The sequence below is a fragment of the Petromyzon marinus genome, chromosome 35, assembly GCF_048934315.1.
Source record: "Petromyzon marinus isolate PM22_M1 ecotype Great Lakes invasive population chromosome 35, UKy_Petmar_22M1.pri1.0, whole genome shotgun sequence".
Taxonomy (NCBI): Eukaryota; Metazoa; Chordata; class Hyperoartia; order Petromyzontiformes; family Petromyzontidae; genus Petromyzon; species Petromyzon marinus.
The window spans coordinates 11,652,894-11,675,387 of NC_133701.1; the positions used below are offsets into that span (position 1 = coordinate 11,652,894).

General features: G+C 41.0%; 10 non-coding genes across 10 annotated transcripts; all 10 read left to right on the forward strand.

Moving 5' to 3' along the window:
- The first annotated feature begins 438 nt into the window (after positions 1 to 438).
- Positions 439 to 510, forward strand: TRNAP-UGG (transfer RNA proline (anticodon UGG)). Its single transcript has one exon. It is a non-coding gene; the product is annotated as a tRNA-Pro (tRNA).
- Positions 511 to 1,329: 819 nt separating this feature from the next.
- TRNAP-CGG (transfer RNA proline (anticodon CGG)) lies at positions 1,330 to 1,401 on the forward strand. The gene has a single exon. It is a non-coding gene; the product is annotated as a tRNA-Pro (tRNA).
- A 4,032-nt stretch (positions 1,402 to 5,433) lies between these two features.
- Positions 5,434 to 5,505, forward strand: TRNAP-CGG (transfer RNA proline (anticodon CGG)). Its single transcript has one exon. It is a non-coding gene; the product is annotated as a tRNA-Pro (tRNA).
- An 822-nt stretch (positions 5,506 to 6,327) lies between these two features.
- TRNAP-UGG (transfer RNA proline (anticodon UGG)) lies at positions 6,328 to 6,399 on the forward strand. Its single transcript has one exon. It is a non-coding gene; the product is annotated as a tRNA-Pro (tRNA).
- An 819-nt stretch (positions 6,400 to 7,218) lies between these two features.
- Positions 7,219 to 7,290, forward strand: TRNAP-CGG (transfer RNA proline (anticodon CGG)). Its single transcript has one exon. It is a non-coding gene; the product is annotated as a tRNA-Pro (tRNA).
- Positions 7,291 to 11,322: 4,032 nt separating this feature from the next.
- On the forward strand, positions 11,323 to 11,394 carry TRNAP-CGG (transfer RNA proline (anticodon CGG)). The gene has a single exon. It is a non-coding gene; the product is annotated as a tRNA-Pro (tRNA).
- Positions 11,395 to 12,212: 818 nt separating this feature from the next.
- On the forward strand, positions 12,213 to 12,284 carry TRNAP-CGG (transfer RNA proline (anticodon CGG)). The gene has a single exon. It is a non-coding gene; the product is annotated as a tRNA-Pro (tRNA).
- Positions 12,285 to 19,529: 7,245 nt separating this feature from the next.
- Positions 19,530 to 19,601, forward strand: TRNAP-CGG (transfer RNA proline (anticodon CGG)). Its single transcript has one exon. It is a non-coding gene; the product is annotated as a tRNA-Pro (tRNA).
- Positions 19,602 to 21,323: 1,722 nt separating this feature from the next.
- On the forward strand, positions 21,324 to 21,395 carry TRNAP-UGG (transfer RNA proline (anticodon UGG)). The gene has a single exon. It is a non-coding gene; the product is annotated as a tRNA-Pro (tRNA).
- An 809-nt stretch (positions 21,396 to 22,204) lies between these two features.
- TRNAP-AGG (transfer RNA proline (anticodon AGG)) lies at positions 22,205 to 22,276 on the forward strand. The gene has a single exon. It is a non-coding gene; the product is annotated as a tRNA-Pro (tRNA).
- Positions 22,277 to 22,494: the final 218 nt, after the last annotated feature.

Sequence of the window (22,494 nt, forward strand, 5' to 3'; positions counted from 1 at the left end):
TTTATGAGTAATGTGGACAGAAAGATAGCTTCTTGGTCTAAGGGTATGGTTCTCGCTTTGGATGCATGAAGTTCCGCATTCTAAGCCCGGTAGTTTTATTTTTCTTGGATGAGTAGACAATCATAAGGACAATACGCAAAGACTTTTGCGACCTGAGTTTTATTCATCTCAATAGAGTGTTAGAGTGTGTGGTGAGTAAAGTTAGAAATGTCATTCATTATTGGTTCCCATTTCATTGTTTTTGTTATAGCAAAGTGATTTTGCTTTTCGTACAAGTCTATGACCATGCATTTTCAAGCAACATCTTGTATTAAGAACACTTTCAAAACTTATTTGTGACAAAAATGTTCATCATCTCTTAGCAAAGTTACATCTCATGAGATAATCGAAGTGTTGATTGAACCTCATTTTTACATAATTCAGTGGTTGGAGACACGTGGCTCGTTGGTCTAGGGGTATGATTCTCGCTTTGGGTGCGAGAGGTCCCGGGTTCAAATCCCGGACGAGCCCAATCACCATTTTCTTGGGGAATGGTCGACAAAGACCACAATTCAATTTTGAAATGGCCCTGGCTTTGATCTTCACAACTTTTGCTGCACAGCATGCTGAGGTATGGGCAATCGATGCTATCAATGACATAGCGTAGGGACTCCTTCGATCACCCATAAATTAGCAATTGCCTTTATATCATGATAATAACTTGACACCAATGAGGAAAGCATGATTAGAATCAAAATCGGTGTAAATTAAGCAATTCAAGAAATCGCATAATTGAAAGGGTTTTTGCCTGACTCAATCTGGGCAAATTCTTGACTCATCCTATTCTCTGTCAGTTTACTATTCAAAGTCATGCTGCTTTTTACATAAAGCCTCGAATACAAGTTCTCGTATGTATGCGTTGTGTGCACAGAAAGATAGCGTGTTGGTCTAAGGGTATGGTTCTCGCTTTGGATGCATGAAGTTCCGGATTCTAAGCCCGGTAGTTTTATTTTTCTGGGATGAGTAGACAATCATAAGGACAATACGCGAAGACTTTTGCGACCTGAGTTTTATTCATCTCAATAGAGTGTTAGAGTGTGTGCTTAGTAAAGTTAGAATGTCATTCATTATCGGTTCCCATTTCATTGTTTTTGTTATAGCAAAGTGATTTTGCTTTTCGTACAAGTCTATGACCATGCATTTTCAAGCAACATCTTGTATTAAGAACACTTTCAAAACTTATTTGTGACAAAAATGTTCATAATCTCTTAGCAAAGTTACATCTCATGAGATAATACAGGTGTTGATTGAACCTCATTTTTATACATAATTCAGTGGTCAGAGACGAGTGGCTCGTTGGTCTAGGGGTATGATTCTCGCTTCGGGTGCGAGAGGTCCCGGGTTCAAATCCCGGACGAGCCCAATCACCATTTTCTTGGGGAATGGTCGACAAAGACCACAAGTCAATTTTGAAATGGCCCTGGTTTTGATCTTCACAACTTTTGCTGCACAGCATGCTGAGGTATGGGCAATCAATGCTATCAATGACATAGCGTAGGGACTCCTTCGATCACCCACAAATTAGCAATTGCCTTTATATCATGATAATAACTTGACACCAATGAGGAAAGCATGATTAGAATCAAAATCGGTGTAAATTAAGCAATTCAAGAAATCGCGTAATTGAAAAGGTTTTTGCCTGACTCAATCTGGGCAAATTCTTGACTCATTATCGTATTCTCTCTCAGTTTACTATTCAAAAGTCATGCTGCTTTTTGCATGAAGCCTCGAATACAAGTTCTCATATTTATGAGTAATGTGGACAGAAAGATAGCTTCTTGGTCTAAGGGTATGGTTCTCGCTTTGGATGCATGAAGTTCCGCATTCTAAGCCCGGTAGTTTTATTTTTCTTGGATGAGTAGACAATCATAAGGACAATACGCGAAGACTTTTGCGACCTGAGTTTTATTCATCTCAATAGAGTGTCAGAGTGTGTGGTGAGTAAAGTTAGAAATGTCATTCATTATTGGTTCCCATTTCATTGTTTTTGTTATAGCAAAGTGATTTTGCTTTTCGTACAAGTCTATGACCATGCATTTTCAAGCAACATCTTGTATTAAGAACACTTTCAAAACTTATTTGTGACAAAAATGTTCATCATCTCTTAGCAAAGTTACATCTCATGAGATAATCGAAGTGTTGATTGAACCTCATTTTTACATAATTCAGTGGTTGGAGACACGTGGCTCGTTGGTCTAGGGCAGTGGTTCTTAACCTGGGTTCGATCGAACCCCAGGGGTTCGGTGACTCGATCTCAGGGGTTCGGCAGAGCCCCCGCCACGGAGGTCCGGACACACTTGAATTATTGTGTAAATTTGTGATGACACACACGGCCCGCTTGGCCATCACTGGCTGCAGATGATCATGCTACACTGCTTGGCCAATCAGCGCTGCGGGGAATTTAGTGCGTACTCAGTAGTCAACGTGTGACTGTTGTTGTCGTACGTCGTGTGATTTCTTTAATATTTTATCCATACTAACTATGTCGGGCAAAAAAAGAAAGTGGTCGGACGAATATGTACAACATGGATTCTCATGTATCACGGAACGTGATGGGAGTGAGCGTCCTATCTGCATGATTTGCAACGCCAAGTTGAGCAACTCTAGTCTTGCACCGGCAAAACTAAAGGAACACTTCTTGAAGCTGCATGGAGACGGGGAATACAAGAACACAACACTTGCTGAATTCAGGGTGAAGAAAGCCAGATTCGATGAAAGGGCCACTCTGCCTGCTCTTGGATTTGTACCTGTTAACAAACCGATCCTGACAGCATCGTACGAAGTTGCTTACCTGATCGCAAAGCAGGGCAAGCCACACACCATTGGTGAAACACTTGTGAAACCAGCTGCATTAAAGATGGCGAATCTGATACTCGGAACAGCGGCCGAAGGTAAATTATCCCAAATTCCCCTTTCAAATGACACCGTCAGTGACAGAATAGAAGACATGAGTAAAGACATCTTGGCTCAAGTAGTCGCGGATCTGATTTAAAGCCCGGCAAAATTCAGCCTTCAACTCGACGAAACCACAGACGTTTCTGATCTAAGCCAGCTTGCTGTTTTTGTACGCTATGTGAAAGACGACATGATAAAAGAAGAGTTTTTATTTTGTAAGCCTCTTACAACAACAACGAAGGCAGCCGATGTGAAGAAGCTTGTGGATGACTTCTTCAGAGACAACAATCTTTCATGGGATATGGTTTCTGCAGTTTGTACGGACGGAGCTCCAGTCATGCTGGGAAGAAAGTCTGGTTTTGGTGCGCTAGTAAAGGCCAATGCACCACACATCATTGTGACGCATTGTATTCTGCACAGGCATGCGTTGGCAACAAAAACCTTACCTCCAAAAATGGCAGAAGTATTAAAAACTGTGGTGGAATGTGTGAACTATGTGCGAAAAAGTGCTCTGAGGCACCACATCTTCAGTGAGCTGTGTAAAGAAATGGGCTCTGAATTTGAGGTACTTCTGCTCCATTCTAATATTCGGTGGTTATCCCGGGGACAGGTGCTGAATCGTGTTTTTGCCATGCGTGTGGAATTAGCCCTGTTTTTGCAAGAGCACCAACACTGCCATGCAGATTGCTTCAAAAATCCTGAGTTCATTCTCATTTTAGCGTACATGGCTGATATATTCGCAGCTCTCAATCATCTCAATCAGCAGATGCAGGGTGGTGGAGTCAATATCATGGAAGCGGAAGAACACCTGAAGGCTTTTCAAAAAAAGCTACCGTTATGGAAACGACGAACAGAGAACAATAACTTCGCAAACTTCCCGCTTCTGGACGACTGTGCAAGTAAGATCGAAGATGTGTCTGGAATCGGAGATATTTCTGTATCCACGGAACTGAAGCAAACAATTGCCACGCACTTAGATGAGCTTGCAAAGTCTCTCGACGGATATTTCCCTACAAGAGAGTCATATCCAGCATGGGTGAGACAGCCGTTCACGTTTGCTGTTGAAACAGCAGATGTCAATGATGAATTCCTCGACGAAATCATTGAAATTCAGCAGAGCCAGGTTCAACAGCAACTCTTCAGAACAACAGCGCTCTCAACGTTTTGGTGTCGACAAATGAACAAGTATCCAGTTATTGCTAAGAAAGCCCTGGATTTTTTTTATACCATTTGTTACAACATATCTTTGTGAGCAATCCTTTTCGAGGATGCTGGACATAAAAACGAAGAAAAGGAACAGACTTTGCTGTGAAAATGACATGAGAGTGGCACTTGCCAAGGTGAAGCCACGCATATCTGAACTGATCTCTCAAAGGCAACAGCAGAAGTCACATTGATTTCCAGGTATGTAATTTGTTGTGAGTTTATGCATTGTGTTGGTTTTATTATTTGAACAAGGTAATGTTCATGCACGGCTCATTTTGTGTACCAGTAAAAAACATATCTATGTCTTGAATTTGAAAAAAATCACATTTTATTTTTCACTAAAGAGGGGTTCAGTGAATGCGCATATGAAACTGGTGGGGTTCGGTACCTCCAACAAGGTTAAGAACCACTGGTCTAGGGGTATGATTCTCGCTTTGGGTGCGAGAGGTCCCGGGTTCATATCCCGGACGAGCCCAATCACCATTTTCTTGGGGAATGGTCGACAAAGACCACAATTCAATTTTGAAATGGCCCTGGCTTTGATCTCCAAAACTTTTGCTGCACAGCATGCTGAGGTATGGGCAATCGATGCTATCAATGACATAGCGTAGGGACTCCTTCGATCACCCATAAATTAGCAATTGCCTTTATATCATGATAATAACTTGACACCAATGAGGAAAGCATGATTAGAATCAAAATCGGTGTAAATTAAGCAATTCAAGAAATCGCATAATTGAAAGGGTTTTTGCCTGACTCAATCTGGGCAAATTTTTGACTCATCCTATTCTCTGTCAGTTTACTATTCAAAGTCATGCTGCTTTTTACATGAAGCCTCGAATACAAGTTCTCGTATGTATGCGTTGTGTGCACAGAAAGATAGCGTGTTGGTCTAAGGGTATGGTTCTCGCTTTGGATGCATGAAGTTCCGGATTCTAAGCCCGGTAGTTTTATTTTTCTGGGATGAAGAGACAATCATAACGACAATACGCGGAGACTTTTGCGACCTCATTTTTATTCATCTCAAGAGTGTTAGAGTGTGTGGTGAGTAAAGTTAGAAATCTCATTAAATATTGGTTCCCATTTCATTATTTTTGTTATAGCAAAGTGATTTTGCTTTTCGTACAAGTCTATGACCATGCATTTTCAAGCAACATCTTGTATTAAGAACACTTTCAAAACTTATTTGTGACAAAAATGTTCATAATCTCTTAGCAAAGTTACATCTCATGAGATAATACAGGTGTTGATAGAACCTCATTTTTATACATAATTCAGTGGTCAGAGACGAGTGGCTCGTTGGTCTAGGGGTATGATTCTCGCTTCGGGTGCGAGAGGTCCCGGGTTCAAATCCCGGACGAGCCCAATCACCATTTTCTTGGGGAATGGTCGACAAAGACCACAAGTCAATTTTGAAATGGCCCTGGTTTTGATCTTCACAACTTTTGCTGCACAGCATGCTGAGGTATGGGCAATCAATGCTATCAATGACATAGCGTAGGGACTCCTTCGATCACCCACAAATTAGCAATTGCCTTTATATCATGATAATAACTTGACACCAATGAGGAAAGCATGATTAGAATCAAAATCGGTGTAAATTAAGCAATTCAAGAAATCGCGTAATTGAAAAGGTTTTTGCCTGACTCAATCTGGGCAAATTCTTGACTCATTATCGTATTCTCTCTCAGTTTACTATTCAAAAGTCATGCTGCTTTTTGCATGAAGCCTCGAATACAAGTTCTCATATTTATGAGTAATGTGGACAGAAAGATAGCTTCTTGGTCTAAGGGTATGGTTCTCGCTTTGGATGCATGAAGTTCCGCATTCTAAGCCCGGTAGTTTTATTTTTCTTGGATGAGTAGACAATCATAAGGACAATACGCAAAGACTTTTGCGACCTGAGTTTTATTCATCTCAATAGAGTGTTAGAGTGTGTGGTGAGTAAAGTTAGAAATGTCATTCATTATTGGTTCCCATTTCATTGTTTTTGTTATAGCAAAGTGATTTTGCTTTTCGTACAAGTCTATGACCATGCATTTTCAAGCAACATCTTGTATTAAGAACACTTTCAAAACTTATTTGTGACAAAAATGTTCATCATCTCTTAGCAAAGTTACATCTCATGAGATAATCGAAGTGTTGATTGAACCTCATTTTTACATAATTCAGTGGTTGGAGACACGTGGCTCGTTGGTCTAGGGGTATGATTCTCGCTTTGGGTGCGAGAGGTCCCGGGTTCAAATCCCGGACGAGCCCAATCACCATTTTCTTGGGGAATGGTCGACAAAGACCACAATTCAATTTTGAAATGGCCCTGGCTTTGATCTTCACAACTTTTGCTGCACAGCATGCTGAGGTATGGGCAATCGATGCTATCAATGACATAGCGTAGGGACTCCTTCGATCACCCATAAATTAGCAATTGCCTTTATATCATGATAATAACTTGACACCAATGAGGAAAGCATGATTAGAATCAAAATCGGTGTAAATTAAGCAATTCAAGAAATCGCATAATTGAAAGGGTTTTTGCCTGACTCAATCTGGGCAAATTCTTGACTCATCCTATTCTCTGTCAGTTTACTATTCAAAGTCATGCTGCTTTTTACATAAAGCCTCGAATACAAGTTCTCGTATGTATGCGTTGTGTGCACAGAAAGATAGCGTGTTGGTCTAAGGGTATGGTTCTCGCTTTGGATGCATGAAGTTCCGGATTCTAAGCCCGGTAGTTTTATTTTTCTGGGATGAGTAGACAATCATAAGGACAATACGCGAAGACTTTTGCGACCTGAGTTTTATTCATCTCAATAGAGTGTTAGAGTGTGTGCTTAGTAAAGTTAGAATGTCATTCATTATCGGTTCCCATTTCATTGTTTTTGTTATAGCAAAGTGATTTTGCTTTTCGTACAAGTCTATGACCATGCATTTTCAAGCAACATCTTGTATTAAGAACACTTTCAAAACTTATTTGTGACAAAAATGTTCATAATCTCTTAGCAAAGTTACATCTCATGAGATAATACAGGTGTTGATTGAACCTCATTTTTATACATAATTCAGTGGTCAGAGACGAGTGGCTCGTTGGTCTAGGGGTATGATTCTCGCTTCGGGTGCGAGAGGTCCCGGGTTCAAATCCCGGACGAGCCCAATCACCATTTTCTTGGGGAATGGTCGACAAAGACCACAAGTCAATTTTGAAATGGCCCTGGTTTTGATCTTCACAACTTTTGCTGCACAGCATGCTGAGGTATGGGCAATCAATGCTATCAATGACATAGCGTAGGGACTCCTTCGATCACCCACAAATTAGCAATTGCCTTTATATCATGATAATAACTTGACACCAATGAGGAAAGCATGATTAGAATCAAAATCGGTGTAAATTAAGCAATTCAAGAAATCGCGTAATTGAAAAGGTTTTTGCCTGACTCAATCTGGGCAAATTCTTGACTCATTATCGTATTCTCTCTCAGTTTACTATTCAAAAGTCATGCTGCTTTTTGCATGAAGCCTCGAATACAAGTTCTCATATTTATGAGTAATGTGGACAGAAAGATAGCTTCTTGGTCTAAGGGTATGGTTCTCGCTTTGGATGCATGAAGTTCCGCATTCTAAGCCCGGTAGTTTTATTTTTCTTGGATGAGTAGACAATCATAAGGACAATACGCGAAGACTTTTGCGACCTGAGTTTTATTCATCTCAATAGAGTGTCAGAGTGTGTGGTGAGTAAAGTTAGAAATGTCATTCATTATTGGTTCCCATTTCATTGTTTTTGTTATAGCAAAGTGATTTTGCTTTTCGTACAAGTCTATGACCATGCATTTTCAAGCAACATCTTGTATTAAGAACACTTTCAAAACTTATTTGTGACAAAAATGTTCATCATCTCTTAGCAAAGTTACATCTCATGAGATAATCGAAGTGTTGATTGAACCTCATTTTTACATAATTCAGTGGTTGGAGACACGTGGCTCGTTGGTCTAGGGCAGTGGTTCTTAACCTGGGTTCGATCGAACCCCAGGGGTTCGGTGACTCGATCTCAGGGGTTCGGCAGAGCCCCCGCCACGGAGGTCCGGACACACTTGAATTATTGTGTAAATTTGTGATGACACACACGGCCCGCTTGGCCATCACTGGCTGCAGATGATCATGCTACACTGCTTGGCCAATCAGCGCTGCGGGGAATTTAGTGCGTACTCAGTAGTCAACGTGTGACTGTTGTTGTCGTACGTCGTGTGATTTCTTTAATATTTTATCCATACTAACTATGTCGGGCAAAAAAAGAAAGTGGTCGGACGAATATGTACAACATGGATTCTCATGTATCACGGAACGTGATGGGAGTGAGCGTCCTATCTGCATGATTTGCAACGCCAAGTTGAGCAACTCTAGTCTTGCACCGGCAAAACTAAAGGAACACTTCTTGAAGCTGCATGGAGACGGGGAATACAAGAACACAACACTTGCTGAATTCAGGGTGAAGAAAGCCAGATTCGATGAAAGGGCCACTCTGCCTGCTCTTGGATTTGTACCTGTTAACAAACCGATCCTGACAGCATCGTACGAAGTTGCTTACCTGATCGCAAAGCAGGGCAAGCCACACACCATTGGTGAAACACTTGTGAAACCAGCTGCATTAAAGATGGCGAATCTGATACTCGGAACAGCGGCCGAAGGTAAATTATCCCAAATTCCCCTTTCAAATGACACCGTCAGTGACAGAATAGAAGACATGAGTAAAGACATCTTGGCTCAAGTAGTCGCGGATCTGATTTAAAGCCCGGCAAAATTCAGCCTTCAACTCGACGAAACCACAGACGTTTCTGATCTAAGCCAGCTTGCTGTTTTTGTACGCTATGTGAAAGACGACATGATAAAAGAAGAGTTTTTATTTTGTAAGCCTCTTACAACAACAACGAAGGCAGCCGATGTGAAGAAGCTTGTGGATGACTTCTTCAGAGACAACAATCTTTCATGGGATATGGTTTCTGCAGTTTGTACGGACGGAGCTCCAGTCATGCTGGGAAGAAAGTCTGGTTTTGGTGCGCTAGTAAAGGCCAATGCACCACACATCATTGTGACGCATTGTATTCTGCACAGGCATGCGTTGGCAACAAAAACCTTACCTCCAAAAATGGCAGAAGTATTAAAAACTGTGGTGGAATGTGTGAACTATGTGCGAAAAAGTGCTCTGAGGCACCACATCTTCAGTGAGCTGTGTAAAGAAATGGGCTCTGAATTTGAGGTACTTCTGCTCCATTCTAATATTCGGTGGTTATCCCGGGGACAGGTGCTGAATCGTGTTTTTGCCATGCGTGTGGAATTAGCCCTGTTTTTGCAAGAGCACCAACACTGCCATGCAGATTGCTTCAAAAATCCTGAGTTCATTCTCATTTTAGCGTACATGGCTGATATATTCGCAGCTCTCAATCATCTCAATCAGCAGATGCAGGGTGGTGGAGTCAATATCATGGAAGCGGAAGAACACCTGAAGGCTTTTCAAAAAAAGCTACCGTTATGGAAACGACGAACAGAGAACAATAACTTCGCAAACTTCCCGCTTCTGGACGACTGTGCAAGTAAGATCGAAGATGTGTCTGGAATCGGAGATATTTCTGTATCCACGGAACTGAAGCAAACAATTGCCACGCACTTAGATGAGCTTGCAAAGTCTCTCGACGGATATTTCCCTACAAGAGAGTCATATCCAGCATGGGTGAGACAGCCGTTCACGTTTGCTGTTGAAACAGCAGATGTCAATGATGAATTCCTCGACGAAATCATTGAAATTCAGCAGAGCCAGGTTCAACAGCAACTCTTCAGAACAACAGCGCTCTCAACGTTTTGGTGTCGACAAATGAACAAGTATCCAGTTATTGCTAAGAAAGCCCTGGATTTTTTTTATACCATTTGTTACAACATATCTTTGTGAGCAATCCTTTTCGAGGATGCTGGACATAAAAACGAAGAAAAGGAACAGACTTTGCTGTGAAAATGACATGAGAGTGGCACTTGCCAAGGTGAAGCCACGCATATCTGAACTGATCTCTCAAAGGCAACAGCAGAAGTCACATTGATTTCCAGGTATGTAATTTGTTGTGAGTTTATGCATTGTGTTGGTTTTATTATTTGAACAAGGTAATGTTCATGCACGGCTCATTTTGTGTACCAGTAAAAAACATATCTATGTCTTGAATTTGAAAAAAATCACATTTTATTTTTCACTAAAGAGGGGTTCAGTGAATGCGCATATGAAACTGGTGGGGTTCGGTACCTCCAACAAGGTTAAGAACCACTGGTCTAGGGGTATGATTCTCGCTTTGGGTGCGAGAGGTCCCGGGTTCATATCCCGGACGAGCCCAATCACCATTTTCTTGGGGAATGGTCGACAAAGACCACAATTCAATTTTGAAATGGCCCTGGCTTTGATCTCCAAAACTTTTGCTGCACAGCATGCTGAGGTATGGGCAATCGATGCTATCAATGACATAGCGTAGGGACTCCTTCGATCACCCATAAATTAGCAATTGCCTTTATATCATGATAATAACTTGACACCAATGAGGAAAGCATGATTAGAATCAAAATCGGTGTAAATTAAGCAATTCAAGAAATCGCATAATTGAAAGGGTTTTTGCCTGACTCAATCTGGGCAAATTTTTGACTCATCCTATTCTCTGTCAGTTTACTATTCAAAGTCATGCTGCTTTTTACATGAAGCCTCGAATACAAGTTCTCGTATGTATGCGTTGTGTGCACAGAAAGATAGCGTGTTGGTCTAAGGGTATGGTTCTCGCTTTGGATGCATGAAGTTCCGGATTCTAAGCCCGGTAGTTTTATTTTTCTGGGATGAAGAGACAATCATAACGACAATACGCGGAGACTTTTGCGACCTCATTTTTATTCATCTCAAGAGTGTTAGAGTGTGTGGTGAGTAAAGTTAGAAATCTCATTAAATATTGGTTCCCATTTCATTGTTTTTGTTATAGCAAAGTGATTTTGCTTTTCGTACAAGTCTATGACCATGCATTTTCAAGCAACATCTTGTATTAAGAACACTTTCAAAACTTATTTGTGACAAAAATGTTCATAATCTCTTAGAAAAGTTACATCTCATGAGATAATACAGGTGTTGATTGAACCTCATTTTTATACATAATTCAGTGGTCAGAGACGAGTGGCTCGTTGGTCTAGGGGTATGATTCTCGCTTCGGGTGCGAGAGGTCCCGGTTTCAAATCCCGGACGAGCCCAATCACCATTTTCTTGGGGAATGGTCGACAAAGACCACAAGTCAATTTTGAAATGGCCCTGGTTTTGATCTTCACAACTTTTGCTGCACAGCATGCTGAGGTATGGGCAATCAATGCTATCAATGACATAGCGTAGGGACTCCGATCACCCACAAATTAGCAATTGCCTTTATATCATGATAATAACTTGACACCAATGAGGAAAGCATGATTAGAATCAAAATCGGTGTAAATTAATCAATTCAAGAAATCGCGTAATTGAAAAGGTTTTTGCCTGACTCAATCTGGGCAAATTCTTGACTCATCGTATTCTCTCTCAGTTTACTATTCAAAAGTCATGCTGCTTTTTGCATGAAGCCTCGAATACAAGTTCTCATATTTATGAGTAATGTGGACAGAAAGATAGCTTCTTGGTCTAAGGGTATGGTTCTCGCTTTGGATGCATGAAGTTCCGCATTCTAAGCCCGGTAGTTTTATTTTTCTTGGATGAGTAGACAATCATAAGGACAATACGCGAAGACTTTTGCGACCTGAGTTTTATTCATCTCAATAGAGTGTTAGAGTGTGTGGTGAGTAAAGTTAGAAATGTCATTCATTATTGGTTCCCATTTCATTGTTTTTGTTATAGCAAAGTGATTTTGCTTTTCGTACAAGTCTATGACCATGCATTTTCAAGCAACATCTTGTATTAAGAACACTTTCAAAACTTATTTGTGACAAAAATGTTCATAATCTCTTAGCAAAGTTACATCTCATGAGATAATACAGGTGTTGATTGAACCTCATTTTTATACATAATTCAGTGGTCAGAGACGAGTGGCTCGTTGGTCTAGGGGTATGATTCTCGCTTCGGGTGCGAGAGGTCCCGGGTTCAAATCCCGGACGAGCCCAATCACCATTTTCTTGGGGAATGGTCGACAAAGACCACAAGTCAATTTTGAAATGGCCCTGGTTTTGATCTTCACAACTTTTGCTGCACAGCATGCTGAGGTATGGGCAATCAATGCTATCAATGACATAGCGTAGGGACTCCTTCGATCACCCACAAATTAGCAATTGCCTTTATATCATGATAATAACTTGACACCAATGAGGAAAGCATGATTAGAATCAAAATCGGTGTAAATTAAGCAATTCAAGAAATCGCGTAATTGAAAAGGTTTTTGCTTGACTCAATCTGGGCAAATTCTTGACTCATTATCGTATTCTCTCTCAGTTTACTATTCAAAAGTCATGCTGCTTTTTGCATGAAGCCTCGAATACAAGTTCTCATATTTATGAGTAATGTGGACAGAAAGATAGCTTCTTGGTCTAAGGGTATGGTTCTCGCTTTGGATGCATGAAGTTCCGCATTCTAAGCCCGGTAGTTTTATTTTTCTTGGATGAGTAGACAATCATAAGGACAATACGCAAAGACTTTTGCGACCTGAGTTTTATTCATCTCAATAGAGTGTTAGAGTGTGTGGTGAGTAAAGTTAGAAATGTCATTCATTATTGGTTCCCATTTCATTGTTTTTGTTATAGCAAAGTGATTTTGCTTTTCGTACAAGTCTATGACCATGCATTTTCAAGCAACATCTTGTATTAAGAACACTTTCAAAATTTATTTGTGACAAAAATGTTCATCATCTCTTAGCAAAGTTACATCTCATGAGATAATCGAAGTGTTGATTGAACCTCATTTTTATACATAATTCAGTGGTGGGAGATAAGTGGCTCGTTGGTCTAGGGCAGTGGTTCTTATCCTTGTTGGAGGTACCGAACCCCACCAGTTTCATATGCGCATTCACCGAACCCCTCTTTAGTGAAAAATAAAATGTGATTTTTTTCAAATTCAAGACATAGATATGTTTTTTACTGGTACACAAAATGAGCCGTGCATGAACATTACCTTGTTCAAAGAATAAAACCAACACAATGCATAAACTCACAACAAATTACATACCTGGAAATCAATGTGACTTCTGCTGTTGCCTTTGAGAGATCAGTTCAGATATGCGTGGCTTCACCTTGGCAAGTGCCACTCTCATGTCATTTTCACAGCAAAGTCTGTTCCTTTTCTTCGTTTTTATGTCCAGCCTCCTCGAAAAGGATTGCTCACAAAGATATGTTGTAACAAATGGTATAAAAAAAATCCAGGGCTTTCTTAGCAATAACTGGATACTTGTTCATTTGTCGACACCAAAACGTTGAGAGCGTTGTTGTTCTGAAGAGTTGCTGTTGAACCTGGCTCTGCTGAATTTCAATGATTTCGTCGAGGAATTCATCATTGACATCTGCTGTTTCAACAGCAAACGTGAACGGCTGTCTCACCCATGCTGGATATGACTCTCTTGTAGGGAAATATCCGTCGAGAGACTTTGCAAGCTCATCTAAGTGCGTGGCAATTGTTTGCTTCAGTTCCGTGGATACAGAAATATCTCCGATTCCAGACACATCTTCGATCTTACTTGCACAGTCGTCCAGAAGCGGGAAGTTTGCGAAGTTATTGTTCTCTGTTCGTCGTTTCCATAACGGTAGCTTTTTTTGAAAAGCCTTCAGGTGTTCTTCCGCTTCCATGATATTGACTCCACCACCCTGCATCTGCTGATTGAGATGATTGAGAGCTGCGAATATATCAGCCATGTACGCTAAAATGAGAATGAACTCAGGATTTTTGAAGCAATCTGCATGGCAGTGTTGGTGCTCTTGCAAAAACAGGGCTAATTCCACACGCATGGCAAAAACACGATTCAGCACCTGTCCCCAGGATAACCACCGAATATTAGAATGGAGCAGAAGTACCTCAAATTCAGAGCCCATTTCTTTACACAGCTCACTGAAGATGCGGTGCCTCAGAGCACTTTTTCGCACATAGTTCACACATTCCACCACAGTTTTTAATACTTCTGCCATTTTTGGAGGTAAGGTTTTTGTTGCCAACGCATGCCTGTGCAGAATACAATGCGTCACAATGATGTGTGGTGCATCGGCCTTTACTAGCGCACCAAAACCAGACTTTCTTCCCAGCATGACTGGAGCTCCGTCCGTACAAACTGCAGAAACCATATCCCATGAAAGATTGTTGTCTCTGAAGAAGTCATCCACAAGCTTCTTCACATCGGCTGCCTTCGTTGTTGTTGTAAGAGGCTTACAAAATAAAAACTCTTCTTTTATCATGTCGTCTTTCACATAGCGTACAAAAACAGCAAGCTGGCTTAGATCAGAAACGTCTGTGGTTTCGTCGAGTTGAAGGCTGAATTTTGCCGGGCTTTAAATCAGATCCGCGACTACTTGAGCCTAGATGTCTTTACTCATGTCTTCTATTCTGTCACTGACGGTGTCATTTGAAAGGGGAATTTGGGATAATTCACCTTCGGCCGCTGTTCCGAGTATCAGATTCGCCATCTTTAAGGCAGCTGGTTTCACAAGTGTTTCACCAATGGTGTGTGGCTTGCCCTGCTTTGCGATCAGGTAAGCAACTTCGTACGATGCTGTCAGGTTCGGTTTGTTAACAGGTACAAATCCAAGAGCAGGCAGAGTGGCCGTTTCATCGAATCTGGCTCTCTTCACCCTGAATTCAGCAAGTGTTGTGTTCTTGTATTCCCCGTCTCCATGCAGCTTCAAGAAGTGTTCCTTTAGTTTTGCCGGTGCAAGACTAGAGTTGCTCAACTTGGCGTTGCAAATCATGCAGATAGGACGCTCACTCCCATCACGTTCCGTGATACATGATAATCCATGTTGTACATATTCGTCCGACCACTTTCTTCTTTTGCCCGACATAGTTAGTATGGATAAAATATTAAAGAAATCACACGACATACGACAACAACAGTCACACGTTGACTACTGAGTACGCACTAAATTCCCCGCAGCGCTGATTGGCCAAGCAGTGTAGCATGATCATCTGCAGCCAGTGATGGCCAAGCGGGCCATGTGTGTCATCACAAATTTACACAATAATTCAAGTGTGTCCGGACCTCCGTGGCGGGGGCTCTGCCGAACCCCTGAGATCGACACACCGAACCCCTGGGGTTCGACCGAAACCAGGTTAAGAACCACTGGTCTAGGGGTATGATTCTCGCTTTGGGTGCGAGAGGTCCCAGGTTCAAATCCCGGACGAGCCCAATCACCATTTTCTTGGGGAATGGTCGACAAAGACCACAATTCAATTTTGAAATGGCCCTGGCTTTGATCTTCAAAACTTTTGCTGCACAGCATGCTGAGGTATGGGCAATCGATGCTATCAATGACATAGCGTAGGGACTCCTTCGATCACCCATAAATTAGCAATTGCCTTTATATCATGATAATAACTTGACACCAATGAGGAAAGCATGATTAGAATCAAAATCGGTGTAAATTAAGCAATTCAAGAAATCGCATAATTGAAAGGGTTTTTGCCTGACTCAATCTGGGCAAATTCTTGACTCATCATATTCTCTGTCAGTTTACTATTCAAAGTCATGCTGCTTTTTACATGAAGCCTCGAATACAAGTTCGCGTATGTATGCGTTGTGTGCACAGAAAGATAGCTTGTTGGTCTCAGGGTATGGTTCTCGCTTTGGATGCATGAAGTTCCGGATTCTAAGCCCGGTAGTTTTATTTTTCTGGGATGAGTAGACAATCATAAGGACAATGCGTGAAGACTTTTGCGACCTGAGTTTTATTCATCTCAATAGAGTGTTAGAGTGTGTGGTGAGTAAAGTTAGAATGTCATTCATTATCGGTTCCCATTTCATTGTTTTTGTTATAGCAAAGTGATTTTGCTTTTCGTACAAGTCTATGACCATGCATTTTCAAGCAACTTCTTGTATTAAGAACACTTTCAAAGCTTATTTGTGACAAAAATGTTCATAATCTCTTAGCAAAGTTACATCTCATGAGATAATACAGGTGTTGATTGAACCTCATTTTTATACATAATTCAGTGGTCAGAGACGAGTGGCTCGTTGGTCTAGGGCAGTGGTTCTTAACCTTGTTGGAGGTACCGAACCCCACCAGTTTCATATGCGCATTCACCGAACCCCTCTTTAGTGAAAAATAAAATGTGATTTTTTTCAAATTCAAGACATAGATATGTTTTTTACTGGTACACAAAATGAGCCGTGCATGAACATTACCTTGTTCAAAGAATAAAACCAACACAATGCATAAACTCACAACAAATTACATACCTGGAAATCAATGTGACTTCTGCTGTTGCCTTTGAGAGATCAGTTCAGATATGCGTGGCTTCACCTTGGCAAGTGCCACTCTCATGTCATTTTCACAGCAAAGTCTGTTCCTTTTCTTCGTTTTTATGTCCAGCATCCTCGAAAAGGATTGCTCACAAAGATATGTTGTAACAAATGGTATAAAAAAAATCCAGGGCTTTCTTAGCAATAACTGGATACTTGTTCATTTGTCGACACCAAAACGTTGAGAGCGTTGTTGTTCTGAAGAGTTGCTGTTGAACCTGGCTCTGCTGAATTTCAATGATTTCGTCGAGGAATTCATCATTGACATCTGCTGTTTCAACAGCAAACGTGAACGGCTGTCTCACCCATGCTGGATATGACTCTTGTAGGGAAATATCCGTCGAGAGACTTTGCAAGCTCATCTAAGTGCGTGGCAATTGTTTGCTTCAGTTCCGTGGATACAGAAATATCTCCGATTCCAGACACATCTTCGATCTTACTTGCACAGTCGTCCAGAAGCGGGAAGTTTGCGAAGTTATTGTTCTCTGTTCGTCGTTTCCATAACGGTAGCTTTTTTTGAAAAGCCTTCAGGTGTTCTTCCGCTTCCATGATGTTGACTCCACCACCCTGCATCTGCTGATTGAGATGATTGAGAGCTGCGAATATATCAGCCATGTACGCTAAAATGAGAATGAACTCAGGATTTTTGAAGCAATCTGCATGGCAGTGTTGGTGCTCTTGCAAAAACAGGGCTAATTCCACACGCATGGCAAAAACACGATTCAGCACCTGTCCCCGAGATAACCACCGAATATTAGAATGGAGCAGAAGTACCTCAAATTCAGAGCCCATTTCTTTACACAGCTCACTGAAGATGCGGTGCCTCAGAGCACTTTTTCGCACATAGTTCACACATTCCACCACAGTTTTTAATACTTCTGCCATTTTTGGAGGTAAGGTTTTTGTTGCCAACGCATGCCTGTGCAGAATACAATGCGTCACAATGATGTGTGGTGCATCGGCCTTTACTAGCGCACCAAAACCAGACTTTCTTCCCAGCATGACTGGAGCTCCGTCCGTACAAACTGCAGAAACCATATCCCATGAAAGATTGTTGTCTCTGAAGAAGTCATCCACAAGCTTCTTCACATCGGCTGCCTTCGTTGTTGTTGTAAGAGGCTTACAAAATAAAAACTCTTCTTTTATCATGTCGTCTTTCACATAGCGTACAAAAACAGCAAGCTGGCTTAGATCAGAAACGTCTGTGGTTTCGTCGAGTTGAAGGCTGAATTTTGCCAGGCTTGAAATCAGATCCGCGACTACTTGAGCCAAGATGTCTTTACTCATGTCTTCTATTCTGTCACTGACGGTGTCATTTGAAAGGGGAATTTGGGATAATTTACCTTCGGCCGCTGTTCCGAGTATCAGATTCGCCATCTTTAATGCAGCTGGTTTCACAAGTGTTTCACCAATGGTGTGTGGCTTGCCCTGCTTTGCGATCAGGTAAGCAACTTCGTACGATGCTGTCAGGATCGGTTTGTTAACAGGAACAAATCCAAGAGCAGGCAGAGTGGCCCTTTCATCGAATCTGGCTTTCTTCACCCTGAATTCAGCAAGTGTTGTGTTCTTGTATTCCCCGTCTCCATGCAGCTTCAAGAAGTGTTCCTTTAGTTTTGCCGGTGCAAGACTAGAGTTGCTCAACTTGGCGTTGCAAATCATGCAGATAGGACGCTCACTCCCATCACGTTCCGTGATACATGAGAATCCATGTTGTACATATTCGTCCGACCACTTTCTTCTTTTGCCCGACATAGTTAGTATGGATAAAATATTAAAGAAATCACACGACGTACGACAACAACAGTCACACGTTGACTACTGAGTACACACTAAATTCCCCGCAGCGCTGATTGGCCAAGCAGTGTAGCATGATCATCTGCAGCCAGTGATGGCCAAGCGGGCCGTGTGTGTCATCACAAATTTACACAATAATTCAAGTGTGTCCGGACCTCCGTGGCAGGGGCTCTGCCGAACCCCTGAGATCGACTCACCGAACCCCTGGGGTTCGACCGAAACCAGGTTAAGAACCACTGGTCTAGGGGTATGATTCTCGCTTTGGGTGCGAGAGGTCCCAGGTTCAAATCCCGGACGAGCCCAATCACCATTTTCTTGGGGAATGGTCGACAAAGACCACAATTCAATTTTGAAATGGCCCTGGCTTTGATCTTCAAAACTTTTGCTGCACAGCATGCTGAGGTATGGGCAATCGATGCTATCAATGACATAGCGTAGGGACTCCTTCGATCACCCATAAATTAGCAATTGACTTTATATCATGATAATAACTTGACACCAATGAGGAAAGCATGATTAGAATCAAAATCGGTGTAAATTAAGCAATTCAAGAAATCGCATAATTGAAAGGGTTTTTGCCTGACTCAATCTGGGCAAATTCTTGACTCATCATATTCTCTGTCAGTTTACTATTCAAAGTCATGCTGCTTTTTACATGAAGCCTCGAATACAAGTTCTCGTATGTATGCGTTGTGTGCACAGAAAGATAGCTTGTTGGTCTAAGGGTATGGTTCTCGCTTTGGATGCAAGAAGTTCCGCATTCTAAGCCCGGTAGTTTTATTTTTCTTGGATGAGTAGACAATCATAAGGACAATACGCGAAGACTTTTGCGACCTGAGTTTTATTCATCTCAATAGAGTGTTAGAGTGTGTGGTGAGTAAAGTTAGAAATGTCATTCATTATTGGTTCCCATTTCATTGTTTTTGTTATAGCAAAGTGATTTTGCTTTTCGTACAAGTCTATGACCATGCATTTTCAAGCAACATCTTGTATTAAGAACACTTTCAAAACTTATTTGTGACAAAAATGTTCATCATCTCTTAGCAAAGTTACATCTCATGAGATAATCGAAGTGTTGATTGAACCTCATTTTTATACATAATTCAGTGGTGGGAGATAAGTGGCTCGTTGGTCTAGGGGTATGATTCTCGCTTTGGGTGCGAGAGGTCCCGGGTTCAAATCCCGGATGAGCCCAATCACCATTTTCTTGGGGAATGGTCGACAAAGACCACAATTCAATTTTGAAATGGCCCTGGCTTTGATCTTCAAAACGTTTGCTGCACAGCATGCTGAGGTATGGGCAATCGATGCTATCAATGACATAGCGTAGGGACTCCTTCGATCACCCATAAATTAGCAATTGCCTTTATATCATGATAATAACTTGACACCAATGAGGAAAGCATGATTAGAATCAAAATCGGTGTAAATTAAGCAATTCAAGAAATCGCATAATTGAAAGGGTTTTTGCCCGACTCAATCTGGGCAAATTTTTGACTCATCCTATTCTCTGTCAGTTTACTATTCAAAGTCATGCTGCTTTTTACATGAAGCCTCGAATACAAGTTCTCGTATGTATGCATTGTGTGCACAGAAAGATAGCTTATTGGTCTAAGGGTATGGTTCTCGCTTTGGATGCATGAAGTTCTGGATTCTAAGCCCGGTAGTTTTATTTTTCTGGGATGAGTAGACAATCATAAGGACAATGCGCAAAGACTTTTGCGACCTGAGTTTTATTCATCTCAATAGAGTGTTAGAGTGTGTGGTGAGTAAAGTTAGAATGTCATTCATTATCGGTTCCCATTTCATTGTTTTTGTTATAGCAAAGTGATTTTGCTTTTCGTACAAGTCTATGACCATGCATTTTCAAGCAACTTCTTGTATTAAGAACACTTTCAAAACTTATTTGTGACAAAAATGTTCATAATCTCTTAGCAAAGTTACATCTCATGAGATAATACAGGTGTTGATTGAACCTCATTTTTATACATAATTCAGTGGTCAGAGACAAGTGTCTCGTTGGTCTAGGCCCTAGGGGTATGATTCTCGCTTCGGGTGCGAGAGGTCCCGGGTTCAAATCCTGGACAAGCCCAATCACCGTTTTCTTGGGGAATGGTCGACAAAGACCACAAGTCAATTTTGAAATGGCCCAGGTTTTGATCTTCACAACTTTTGCTGCACAGCATGCTGAGGTATGGGCAATCAATGCTATCAATGACATAGCGTAGGGACTCCTTCGATCACCCACAAATTAGCAATTGCCTTTATATCATGATAATAACTTGACACCAATGAGGAAAGCATGATTAGAATCAAAATCGGTGTAAATTAAGCAATTCAAGAAATCGCGTAATTGAAAAGGTTTTTGCCTGACTCAATCTGGGCAAATTCTTGACTCATGATCGTATTCTCTCTCAGTTTACTATTCAAAAGTCATGCTGCTTTTTGCATGAAGCCTCGAATGCAAGTTCTCATATTTATGAGTAATGTGGACAGAAAGATAGCTTCTTGGTCTAAGGGTATGGTTCTCGCTTTGGATGCAAGAAGTCCCGCATTCTAAGCCCGGTAGTTTTATTTTTCTGGGATGAGTAGACAATCATAAGGACAATACGCGAAGACTTTTGCGACCTGAGTTTTATTCATCTCAATTTGAGTGTTAGAGTGTGTGGTGAGTAAAGTTAGAAATGTCATTAAATATTGGTTCCCATTTCATATTTTTGTTATAGCAAAGTGATATTGCTTTTCGTACAAGTCTATAACCATGCATTTTCAAGCAACATCTTGTATTAAGAACACTTTCAAAACTTATTTGTGACAAAAATGTTCATAATCTCTTAGCAAAGTTACATCTCATGAGATATTCGAAGTGTTGATTGAACCAAATTTTTATACATAATTCAGTGGTTGCAGACGAGTGGCTCGTTAGTCTAGGGGTATGATTCTCGCTTTGGGTGCGAGAGGTCCCGGGTTCAAATCCCGGACGAGCCCAATCACCATTTTCTTGGGGAATGGTCGACAAAGACCACAATTCAATTTTGAAATGGCCCTGGCTTTGATCTTCAAAACTTTTGCTGCACAGCATGCAATCAATGCTATCGATGACATAGCGTAGGGACTCCTTCGATCACCCACAAATTAGCAATTGCCTTTATATCATAATAACTTGACACCAATGAGGAAAGCATGATTAGAATCAAAATCGGTGTAAATTAAGCAATTCAAGAAATCGCATAATTGAAAGGGTTTTTGCCTGACTCAATCTGGGCAAATTCTTGACTCATTATCCTATTCTCTCTCAGTTTACTATTCAAAAGTCATGCTGCTTTTTACATGAGGCCTCGAATACAAGTTCTCGTATTTATGCGTTATGTGGACAGAAAGATAGCTTGTTGGTCTAGGGGTATGGTTCTCGCTTTGGATGCAAGAAAATCCGGATTCTAAGCCCGGTAGTTTTATTTTTCTGGGATGAATAGACAATCATAAGGACAATACACGAAAACTTTTGCGACCTGAGTTTTATTCATCTCAATAGAGTGTTAGAGTGTGTGATGAGTAAAGTTAGAAATGTCATTAAATATTGGTTCCCATTTCATTATTTTCGTTATAGCAAAGTGATATTGCTTTTCGTACACGTCTATAACCATGCATTTTCAACCAACATCTTTTATTAAGAACACTTTCAAAACTTATTTGTGACAAAAATGTTCATAATCTCCTAGCAAAGTTACATCTCATGAGATAATACAAGTGTTGATTGAACCTCATTTTCATGCATTTTTCCCTGGTTGGAGACGAGTGGCTCGTTGATCTAGGGGTTTGATTCTCGCTTCGGGTGCGAGAGGTCCCGGGTTCATATCCCGGACGAGCCCAAGCATCATTTTCTTGGGAAATTGTCGACAAAGACCAAGTCAATTTTGAACTGGCTCTGGCTTTGATCTTCACAACATAGCGTAGGGACTCATTCGTTCAACTATAAATTAGCAATTGACTTTATATCATTATAATAACTTGACACCAATGATGAAATCATGATAAAAAAATATCTTAATTGATGTAAAATAAGCAATTCAAGAAATCGCATTATTGA